The sequence below is a fragment of the Peromyscus maniculatus genome, chromosome 3 (genome assembly GCF_049852395.1).
Source record: "Peromyscus maniculatus bairdii isolate BWxNUB_F1_BW_parent chromosome 3, HU_Pman_BW_mat_3.1, whole genome shotgun sequence".
Lineage (NCBI taxonomy): Eukaryota > Metazoa > Chordata > Mammalia > Rodentia > Cricetidae > Peromyscus > Peromyscus maniculatus.
This window is the reverse complement of record NC_134854.1, coordinates 152,378,998-152,391,014: the sequence shown is the minus strand read 5'-3', so window position 1 is coordinate 152,391,014 and position 12,017 is coordinate 152,378,998. Positions and strand designations below refer to the sequence as shown.

Below are 12,017 nucleotides of genomic sequence, written 5' to 3'. Positions count from 1 at the left end.
TAAGTGTTGCCACATGGCTCATGGCTTATTTCCTCATCTCCTACATATCATGCTTCCTTCATATCTCCTCATAACTCCACTCTTCTTCTTCTCAGAGTCCTCTGTGCCTGGAAATTCTTTTTTGTTTGTTTGTTTGTTTGTTTGTTTGTTTGTTTGTTTGTTTGTTTGTTTTTTGAGACAAGGTTTCTCTGTGTAGTTTTGCGCCTTTCCTAGAACTCACTTTGTAGACCAGGCTGGCCTTGAACTCACAGAGATCCACCTGGCACTGTCTCCCAAGTGCTTGGATTAAAGGCATGAGCCACCATCGCCCAGGCAGTGTGTCTGCAAATTCTGACTAGCTATTGGCCATTCAGCCTTTTTATTAAACTAGTAGCAGTGACATGTCTTCATATACTGTAAAGGAACATTCCACAATATTTCTCCCTTCTTGTCTAAATAAAAAGCAAAGGATTTAACTCTAAGATAATAAAACTATAAATAAGCAGAACAATTATCAGGTAAGAATTACATTTAAAATATCCAATCTATCTGCATTTGTCATATTTGGAGAAAATACTACATTATTTATTTTATCTCGATAAGTCTGAAGCTCTGTACCTAATTTACCTTCTCTCCTAACTAAGGAAAACTGCAACTATAACTCTCTAATCTTCAGCTCCATCAAAGACCCAAGAAGGATAAAATGGTACTTGAGTGAACAGGAAGTGCAGAGCAAACAACTGTCAAATTATAGAAATGACGGAAACAATTGGTGGCCTGGGCAGGCACCCAAGGTTCCTCTGCAGTGTTGGTGCATCCATCTTTGGCCTACTGGCCTAGGATATCTGACAGACTTTTGTGTAAATCAGGAATTTTGAAGGACTGTCCTACCTTGTCTTGGCAAAGTTCAGCAAATGTTTTTCTTTGTGTCCTGCTTGTCCAATCTAGACAGCACACTGTCCACAGTTTAGGCAAGGACAGTTTCTATGCCCAGTGACTAACTTTTGCCACAAAGAAAGCAAACTCCAAATGTGGGTTCTTAGATGCCCATCATCACTTTTTGAAGTAATTGGTGATGTCAGGAATAGATGTATCTCACTGTCATGAAAAGTCTTATGTTATTAATATATTTTAAATGCCATATTCTGTAGATCTCTGAAGTGTTTGAAGATCATCTGTCTATTTAAAATATATCTCTGATCCCAGAAACACACCTAGCATGACTACAAGTTTGATTGTTATAGTTGACTAACTATTAAACTACATTTCTTTATTATCCTAAATAATTTGTAATAATAACTTTCAAGGACTAGAAATTTACATTACATTAATAAATGAGCTGTTAAGGTACAATACCTTAAACGAGTAGAAAGACATGTACAATATATTCTAACAAAAAAAACCCCTGAAATTTGTATCAATATACAAAAATACCTTAAACAAGAGGAGAAACATATACAATATAAGAAAAATAACCTTAACTTTGTATCAATACAGAAAAATCCCTACCAATATAAAATATTTAAGATTAGTAGCTGCTTTTTTCAGTTTAAAAATATATTCAATAATCTACCCTTTTATCTCATCATTTCTATATTATATCTCCCCATTTTCCCTTTTGAAAAAAGATCCCTAAGTCTAATCTCCTTTATTTAGCTTTCTTCCTGACAATGACCAATAACAACATGTAACCAACCCTCCTAAGTGATGACAAACATCCATACCCTCATGGGAATGTAGGTCTTGTGTTCTCTAGACTTCTTCCTGTTGTCTGGGGGTGCTAGAATCTTTGGGGGCGGGGAATTAGTATAATGGTCAAGTCCCAGCTAGAATAGTCTTTGAGGTTGAACATTCTCAGCCAACAACCTTGAAGCTGTTCTGGATGCAAAATTCTGAGGAAACTGCAACAGAGGCACTCCAAGAGGCTGAATCACCTGAGCCAACCCATTTTCATTTCTGTGTGGTTCCCTTGTTCTAAAAACACACAAACTTTCAAAGGTAACATTCATGTTTGCATTAACACAAGTATGGACTATGTGTTGTGCAGAAGCCAGCCAAAGATTTTTTTGTTTGTTTGTTTTATGTTTGAGCAGGTAAAATATGCATCACCTGTCTTGTAGTTTTTATAGGTTTATTTCTTTATGTCTGTAGCCAGGATTTTTAGGGGGTCTCCCCAGATCAGATCAATCTTGAACGAATCCATAGCCTTTTTCCCCCGATGTGGAAACAAAAGCATAACCTCTTCCCCAACATAACATTTTTTTACTTCCATTTTGAAGTTAAGACATTTTGTTGAATATATTTTCTGTGCCTTTGAGTTGGTATTCTTCTCCTTCTTCTATCCCTATTATTCTTAGGTTTGGTCTTTTTGAAGTTAAGACATTTTAAAAGTATAAGTTGGTTTAATTTAGTGGTTTTTATAATCCAATATTTCTCAACAGCTATTGTTTCTCATCTGCAATTAAAGTCAGTGCAACATTGTACAGGATCCAGAGTCCTTATGTATTTCCCATCTCTTCATGGCTTATTCTTTTTTTTATTACTTCTCTCTTTAAAGACTTTATTTTATTATTTTAACCATTTTTAATGACTGTCTATACACTTTTTCTTTTCTTTCTTAAGCTTCTGCACATTGTTAAATACACTAACCTGTTTAGAGACTTTTTTTCCATCTTCACCCTCTTTACTGCATTTTTGTAACCTCTCTGTCTGTGTGAGAAAAACTCAAGCCACTGCACAGTTTAGCTCATCACATGCTGGCTGCTTAATACCATAGGCAGTGGTCAGGAGACATGTCTCTGTATTGTGACCTACATTAGAGACTGCAGGACTTTGAAGCCACATTTGGCACTGTATTTGTGTGTTTGGAACCCCTTTTTTTTAGGCTCCTTGGGTCTTATATGAAAACACATGCTCCCAAATTGGATTCCATTTGTAGTCATATATTGTTGGCCCACCATCCAGCTCCCAAATAACCACACAGAGACTTCTTATTGATTTTGAAAGCTTGACCAATAGTTTAGACTTGTTTTTAACCATCTCTTATAACTTAAATTAACCCATTTTTATTAATTTACATGCTTCCAAGTGGCTCATGGCTTATGACCTTATCTCCATGACCTCATGTCATGCTTCCTCTGTGTCTACTCATGACTCTACCCTTCTTCTTCCCAGTGTCCTCTGTGCTTGGAAATCCTGCCTGGCTAATGGCTGTTCAGTGACATAAAACCAATTGCAGTGACACATCTTAACACAGTTTAAAGGAATATTCCATTAAAAAAATGGACATCAAAGAATCCCCAAATAGAACTTGCTTTCATTGTGGCAAGCTAGCCACTAGATAATAAACTCCCCTTGCCTCAACTGCTGACAGTATGCTGTACAAATTGGGCAAGCAACACACATACAAAGTTGACTGCCAAACTTTGCCAAGGCAAACTGGGCCAGTCCTTCAAAATTCCTGCTTCACAGGAAATTCTGTCAAATATCCTAGGCTATAGGCTAAAGATGGATGCCTCAACACAGGAGAGGAACCTTGGGTTACTGTCCAAGCAGCCAACTGTCTCTCTCATTTTTATAGTTTTGGAAATTGCTTGCTCTACACTTCCTGTTTCCTTAGGTAATAGTTTATCCTTCTCAGGTTTCTGATGGGATTGAATACTAGATAATTACAGTTTTACAGTTTTCCTTTTACCAAATTCAGAAAAGAAACCAGAAAAAAAAAGAGAGATGTAAAGCCTGTAAAGGTTAAGAGACATAAAAGCTTAAGTTGTTTAATCTAAGAAAATGTTCTAGGTTTAAAAAGGTATTTTTAGATTGGTAATACAAGTGATGATAGAGAATGATTTAGGATAGATAATAGCGTACTTTTTCCAAAGTTGCCAGATACAAATGGACTGGACATTGTGAATGTAATTTTTACCTGATAATTATTCTTATTATATATAGTTTTACTTTGTTAGAGTTAAAAACTTTCCTTTTATTTAAACAAAAAATGGTGAAATGTTGCAAGATATTTGATTACACTGTGTGAAGATATGTCACTCTTCTACTTCACCTCCCTAAGGAACCTTCTTGTTGGTTTAATAAAGAGCTGAATGGCCAATAGCTAGGCAGGAGAGGATAGGCAGGACTTCTGGGAAGAGATAGGAATCTTGGGAAGAATCTAAGATATGGGGTATTTGCTAGCGAGATGCAGAGGCAGTCAAATGTATGGTCCTGAGGAGAGGTAACAAGCCACGTGGCAGAAGGTAGATTAATATAAATGGGTTAATTTAAGTTAAGAGCTAGTTGGGAACAAGCCTAAGCTAAGGTCAAACTTTCACAATTAATGAAAGTGTCTGTGTCATTGTTTTGGAGGTGGTGGCTCAAAAACAGACCTGGTACAACATGTTTTTTTTTTTATTTTATTTCCAATTTTTATTTATGGTTGTTTTCTTTCATATGTCAGGTACCATGTACATGCAGTTTCCACCCACGGTAGAAGAAGAAGGCATGAGATCCTCTAAAAAGTAGCTCCATCTTTTTTCTTAGCACTGTTTTTTTTGTTTGTTTGTTTTTGTTTTTGTTTTCTGTAACTCATAAAATTTAGTGTGGGGACTTCAATTAAAATTGAACACTTCATCCTCACATGGGGTTTCTCCTTTTCCTTTATAAACTGCCATTTGCCTATGGGCCACATCTCTTTCCTCTGTATCTTAAGACAGTCTTTGTCTCTTATTCCTCCCCTTTGTCCCTTGGGGGCAAATAATTCTTCTTTGTGCTGAGAACTTGGTCTTGGTATATCCTGAGCTGATACCTTTACCTTTGGTTAGTAAGTCACATTTTTGTTTTTTGAAAATATATTTTAATTTTTGTTGGTTTTCTCTTGTGGTCAGTTACTCCACAATCCTAGGGTTATAGGTTACCAAGGAACTTGCAATACACAGAACAGAGGACATGGGACAAAAACACAGTAAGAATGTGGTCATTTATTTGAGCAGGTATAGGGATATTTAAAGTGGCCTCACCCAGATGGATGAGTTTCAAAGTAGTTTTCTGCACTATGTAATATTAAACCAAGAGGAAGTGGGGAACAAATATATTAAACAAGACACTGAGTTAAAAATGTACTATTTTCCATTTCAATGTTTTCCATATGCTCCAGAAAGGGAACATCATCAACTACTTATTTTATTTCCCTCTTAGAGTCTATGCAGAATTTAAAAAGAAAGTATGGGCCTATGCTTACTTAGGAAACAGAATTGAAAAACAAAGAATTCATTCCAATGTGTAAAAACAAAAAAAAAATTATGTGCAGAACCAAAATGTCAATGGAAAAATAACATGTCCTTGACATTTTTTCTCACATCTGGCAACACACAGCAAGAGTACATTGTTGCCAGAGATGTGGTGGAATCTGTGGCTTCTAGACGATGTGAAACTCCGCTTATGATGTCAGTATGGTCAGAGGTGCCATTTCTGTTTGGCTAAAGTATGGTCTGAGTTATGTGGGACCTGCTTCACTTACGATTTTAAGTCAATGACTCAAACTGACTTTACAGATTTATTGCAAATGTTTTTAAATTATTGTTTTAAGTTTGTGTGTCCTTTGTGTATATATGTACATGAGTGCAGATTATCTCCTCAGAGGCCAGTAGTTGATGTTGGATCTCTGATGCTTGAGTTACAGGTAGTTATGAGCAGCCTGACATGCTGGGAACTGAAGTCAGGTCCTCTAGAATAGCAACAATTGCTCTTAACCACTAAGCCATCTCTAGTCTTTATTCTAAATTTTAAATATTGTATTTCACTGGAGGTTGATATTTTTAACTATTTAAAATTTAACTATTCGTTTAAATATCTTAGGTCTGTATTCACATTGTTGGTCTTCTATTAAGTATAAAATTTGTGTGTAACTAGAGTTTTCCTGCCTTGCCCATAGTCAAGACAAATATTTGTCACCCACCAGTACCAAAGCCGCTCAGACCCAATCAAGTAAAACAGAGACTTATAATGCTTACAAACTGTATGGCTGTGTCAGGCTTCTTGCTAACTGTTCTTATAGCTTAAATTAATCCATTTCCATAAATCTATACCTTGCCATGTGGCTCGTGGCTTACCGGCATCTTCACATGCTGCTTGTCCTGGCAGCAGCTGGCAGTGACTCCTTCTGCCTTCCTGTTCTTTCTTTTCTCCTCTCTGTTAGTCCCGCCTATACTTCCTACCTAGCCACTGGCCAGTCAGTGTTTTATTTATTGACCAATCAGAGCAATACATTTACCATACAGAACATCCCACAGCACTTGTGTTGTCATACATATGTTTGAAAATGTTAAAAATACCTCAAAATTGAAAAACATTGTGCCTCTGTTTTCCGGGTTGAAATAATTTTAAAGTAATGTGTGAATTAATATTTCAACTCGTTATAAAATAAAGTAATTATGCCTTATAAGCTTGAAATGTCTTATGTGCACAGATGAGATTTAAGGTGGGGGGTTAATGCAAAATGTCTTTTGCTGCTTGTTTCTTTAAATGCTGTGTTTAATGTTTTTCTCTTTGCTTTTGCTTCTAATTTTTGGTGAAAAGACTAGAAAAATTCCTCTATCCTGATTTATGGGAGGGTCTTTTATATGTCAGACACAAAATTAACTAGAGATGGAGTGAGAAAGGAGTGGGGGAACACAATATTGAAGTTCTGAAATGCATGACTGCCGAGATTTTCTCAATTACTGGGATTCTTCTATGAAATACAATGACGAGTGGATGGTGGGTATTTGAGGTCAGTCTGGTCTACATAGCAAGCTCCAGGCCTCCTAGAACTGTGTAGTGATACCCTATCTCAGACAACTAAACAAACAAAGCCAAGTAGTATTGTTAAAAGTCAAAGAATTTTAAGTGTAGCAGGAGAAAAGTGATTCATCTCATATAAGGAAAACCCCATAACACCATCAGTACATTTATCTGCAGAAAATTTATGGGCCAGAAAAGAACTAGAAGATATTACCCTTTTATTATTTTTGTGTTTGTTCTCATTTCATTTTGAGACAGTGTCTCTCTACATAACCCTGACTATTCTGGAACTCACCATAATCCAGGCTGTCCTTCAATTCCTTGAGATTCCCCCTGTATCTGACTCCAGAGTGCTATGATTAAATGGATGCACCACCATGCCCAGTTAGATGATGTTTTTAAAATATAGAAACAACTAAGTAATATCCATAGAAAATAAGGGTATGTTACTTATAAACTGATCATGTTCCAGTGGAAAGTGCCATACCCATGCAACTGTGAGTAACACAATCTGGAATTGGTGGGTTACAAAAAAATAAAAACAAGTAGAAAGAGACAAAGTTGATAGGGTGATAAAATAGGAATGGATCTTGGAAGAATTAAGTGGAGGGTGTGGGGGTAAATATGATCAAAATACATTGTATGCATGTATGGTGTTCTCAAAGAATTAATAAAATACTTCAAAATTAGGATGAAATTTAAAACTTTGAGTAAACAAAAACTTGGGAACTTGTTATAAGAACTTGCTTAACAAGAGACATTGAAGTTGAAATGAAATGATTCTACATAACGCAAAAGCATGAAAGCTTAAACACCAACACAGAAGTGAATAGTTAGAAAAATATAGCATAATTTGGTAGTGTAAATGTGATGTGTAATTTATTTTTTAGCCTAGTATAAATGTAGAAGAAAGAAAATCAAGAATAATTATAGTGCGTAAAAAGTTAATGAGCATATATAGGAAATTCTGATAGTAATAACATGAGGTTGGAGAGGAGAAATAAAAATAGATTTATAGGACTGAAGAGGTGGCTCAGGGGTTGAGAACACTTGTTGCTCTTGCAGAGGACCTGGGTTCAACTCTCAGCACTCACATGGCAGCTCACAACTGTCTGTAACTCCAGTTCTAGGAGGTACAATGCATTCTTCTGACATCAAGGGCACCAGGTATGTGCATGGCATACATACATGCAGGTAAGATGTTAATACACATAAAATAAAATAAATATATCTAAAAAACCCCAGATTTGTATGTAGCTAATGTTTATAGTTCCAAAAGACTCCAGTGACAATTTTAAGTTTTACCCAAGTAAGTAATTTGATGCCTACATAGATATATTCAAGGGATCATACTGTTTTTCTATTCTATTCTTATTATTGTTTAAATATTTTACTTTTTATGTTATAGTTCTAAGGGATTGAACTCAGAAATTTATTGAGCAAATCTCTTTGACTACACTATACCCTGAGGCCCCTGGTTATTTTTAGACATACTGAATTTAAGTAGGGAATAGTTGGGGTCTTCAGAGAAGTTAATTGCTGTGACATGGTATATGAACTTTGGAATGCATACATTTATAAATGCCTATTAGGTGAGTTATTGAAACATTAGCCTGGATGAGGAGACTAAGAATCCAGAAAATAAGACATGAAGTGCAAAAAAGGATGACAACAGTCTTGAATGTTGTTACCACAGCTCCTGTGAAAGGGAATAAAAAGGCCCACTAGGTAAAGATCATGTGGGAGGGAAAAGAGGTGAGGACTTGGAGTGACAGGAGGGGCTGGACTACACTGAGCTGAGTGTGAGAGAGAATCCAGATGGTGCTCTGTTTAGGATGATGAGAGAGAGAAAAAGGACAGTGAGAACATGGAGATTTTACATCAGATGAAATGGTAGGTCACATGGTATTTTAAGATGATGGACACTAAAACTGTGGTTGTTTGAATAAGAATGGGACCCACCGGCTTATATTATTTGAATGCTTAATCACCAGGGAGTGATGCTATTTGAGAAGGATTAGAAGAGAAGGCATTACTGAAGTAGGTGTGGCCTTGTTGGAGGAAGTGTGTCACTGGGGGTGGACTTTGAAGTTTCAAAAGCTCACACCAGGCCCAGGCTTTCTTTATCTCTACTTGCTGGCTATGGCTCAGGATGTAGTCTCAGCTACTTCTCCAACACTGCACCTGTATGTTGCCATGCTCTCTGTCATAATGATAATGAACTAAGCCTCTGAAACTGTAAGCAAGCCCTGTAAATGGAGCAGCTAAGAACACAATCATCTGATACCCTGGTAGCCCTTATTTCTCTCTCATGTGAGTCATCCTTTGAGAATGAAAGATAGTGTGGAATAAACAGAATTTGAGAACAGACTACAAAGTGAACTTCAGATTTGTGAGAGTTTGATGACCAGAAATATTGTAACAGGATTCTTGTCAGAGTCAAACAAAATTTTCAGGTTGGTGACCTTGAATTCTTTTCACAGTAAATTTTGACTGCTCTATAAGCACTTGGCTTCTCAGACATGGACAGAAAAAGATGTAATTTCATAAAGAATTACAATTTTACCAATCGAGTAAGGATCAAATAGATTCAGAGCAGGGTAGAGCACAGTCCTTTGAGGCAGGCCTAGAGATTAGGACCATTTTTAGCTTTGTATATCCTAAATTCTTGCTTCAGTATTTTTGGTTGTGAGATTAGCCTTTAAGGGCTGAACTATCTCTCTGGCCCTTTCCTGAATATTTTTAAATCAGAGATTGGTATAATTTCTTAGTTCAGCACAAATATTGATCATACCCAAGATCTCTTAAACTATCCAGCTTGACTCTTCCAGTGGGTGAGTACAGCTGCTTTTACTCAGCTGCTTCTTTTGTGTTCCAGATATCTATTGTTTGTGGATGTTAAGTCACATCTCAACATAGTTTATCTTGAGTGATAGCCTGGGGAGAAATAGCTTTTGTGAAACCATGGAATGGGATTAGTCTGCAAATAGTAGAGTTATGATTCCTGCTGTCTTGTGGTTGGCTTACTTCTTTTTTCTTCAGGTTTTCTTTTTCATCATTTTTCCAGCTGTCAATATTCTAAATTACCAGATAAAATTACTGATAGACTGTTACTCAAAGACTGTCATTTTCTAGGTTTTTATAGTGATTCAATCAATAGGGAACACATTTTTTTTTTAGTTTTCTATACTTGCAACCTCCTATCTAAAAAAGTACATAATGTAATTAGTACATGATCTAATTGCAGGTGTGATGAATGTTTGTTTTCCTTTCTTGCATGCTGTCCAACATGTGTAATTAAAGCTGATTTTCCAGGTAAGAATGTCATATCATAGCTCTTTTCATTTGCATTTCTCTTTCTGATCAGTAATATTAAATGCCTTCATGTTTTCATTTATCTGAAATTTTATTATTAGCTAATTGTAATTACAGTTTAAAACAGCCCCTTCCCTCATCAGTGTATAACTAAAATTAGTTATCTATTTTTTCAATCTTCTCTTGAGTCATTGTTTATATTTAACATTTTTGTTTACCTAAAGTTTGTGAGTGCATACTATGTGAAATTAGTGATGCAAGTCTATGTGAGACTGGATTTTAACCAGCTTCCCTTCTGAATATATCACTATGATTATTTTGGTTTTTATTCTTAAAATAGTGGATATTTTCATTCCTCTCCATACAAAACTTAGATAACTATTATTTGCAAATATTTGATCAACAATGTCTTTAAACTCTTACCACTTCTTGAAATGAACTACTATATTGGCTGGTGTGGTTGTCATATATACATTTATGTATGCATGTGTGTATAAAATGTAAATGTACATTTTTACAAAATGACAAAAATTCTTATCATTTCTTATTTTATTTCATCTATTTTAAATAATTTATTACTGATGTACAGAGTTTATATGCATAACACTGTTTATTAGTCAATATTTTAAATTTCAAATTTTTATGTGTGGGATAGCAAGATGGCTCAACAATTAAAGGCACTTGATGTCAAGCTTTTTAACCTTAGTTATAAAAAATACTGTGTGTTATTTCTGATATATGTGCAGTATCTCATAAAATCCGAGACTTTAGTATTGGTCTGCTTTTCTTAACATGGGTATTATCCGTAAAACAATGGATAAAAAGATGTTGTGTCAATGACTTAGTAAAATATATGATAATGCATTTTGTATCTCAGTATATATATATATATATATATATATATATATATATATATATATTTACTAAATAACCATTGGAGATGAATAGAAGTCAATATCTCTCTTCATAAAACAGAGAGGGAGTAACAGCCATGTTAAGGACAATGTGGCTTCAATTCTTTTTGTGGTGTTTATAAAATTTATAAATGTGAGAAGATGGGCAGATGCTATAGGCTTATTGAAATATTAGAATATATTTCTTAGACAACACTCACAGTATTGATCCGGTATACACAGGTCACTATTAATGAATGGCTTCAGCTGAATTGGAATAATTCAGCAATAACTTTTCTTATTTATATGTTTACATGTTGTTTAACCACTCACATATGTATACCCCATCTATTTCTGTCACATACAACTTATAATGCTATTTTAAATATATTCCTTATGAGTTTTCCTTTGTACTGATTTTGTTTTTACTTTTTTTACTAATATGGAACGCTTCACGAATTTGCATGTCATCCTTGCGCAGGGGCCATGCTAATCTTCTCTGTATCGTTCCAATTTTAGTATATGTGCTGCCGAAGCGAGCACCTTTGTACTGATTTTTATATTGAAAATTTCATTATGAATATCAGACTAACAATAATTATCAGATATAGATTATGTAAAAATTACATAGAATTATTAGAAAATCACCTAAGAGTACATAATTTTTAAGTGGAATGTTTGCCAAGATTTTAGAAGGTATATTTGCAGAAAGAAAAAAAAAACAAGAAACAATTAAACCAAGCCAAAACAAAACAAAAATCCTTAAAATTTTCTAGAAAAAGGTCTAATATTCCCTTCTGTTAAAAATGCATGTGTTGGGCTATAGAGATGCCTCAGCAGTTAAAACCATTGACTGTTCTTCCAGAGGACCCAGGTTCAGTTCCCAGCACCCACATGGCAGCTCACAACTGTCTGTATCTCCAGTTCCAGGGAATCTGACACCCTCGCTCAAATACACATACAGGTAAACCAAAGCACATAAAATAAAAATGAATAAATAACTAAAATGTATGCATTTAGTAGTTGATTATTGGTTATCCTAGTGCTGAGCACCCATTT

The 12,017-nt window shown here is 35.2% G+C and overlaps 1 non-coding gene across 1 annotated transcript; it reads right to left on the bottom strand.

Moving 5' to 3' along the window:
* Window positions 1-11,394: 11,394 nt before the first annotated feature.
* Window positions 11,395-11,501, bottom strand: LOC121828470 (U6 spliceosomal RNA). The gene has a single exon (XR_006070931.1). It is a non-coding gene; the product is annotated as a U6 spliceosomal RNA (small nuclear RNA).
* Between the last annotated feature and the right edge of the window lie 516 nt (window positions 11,502-12,017).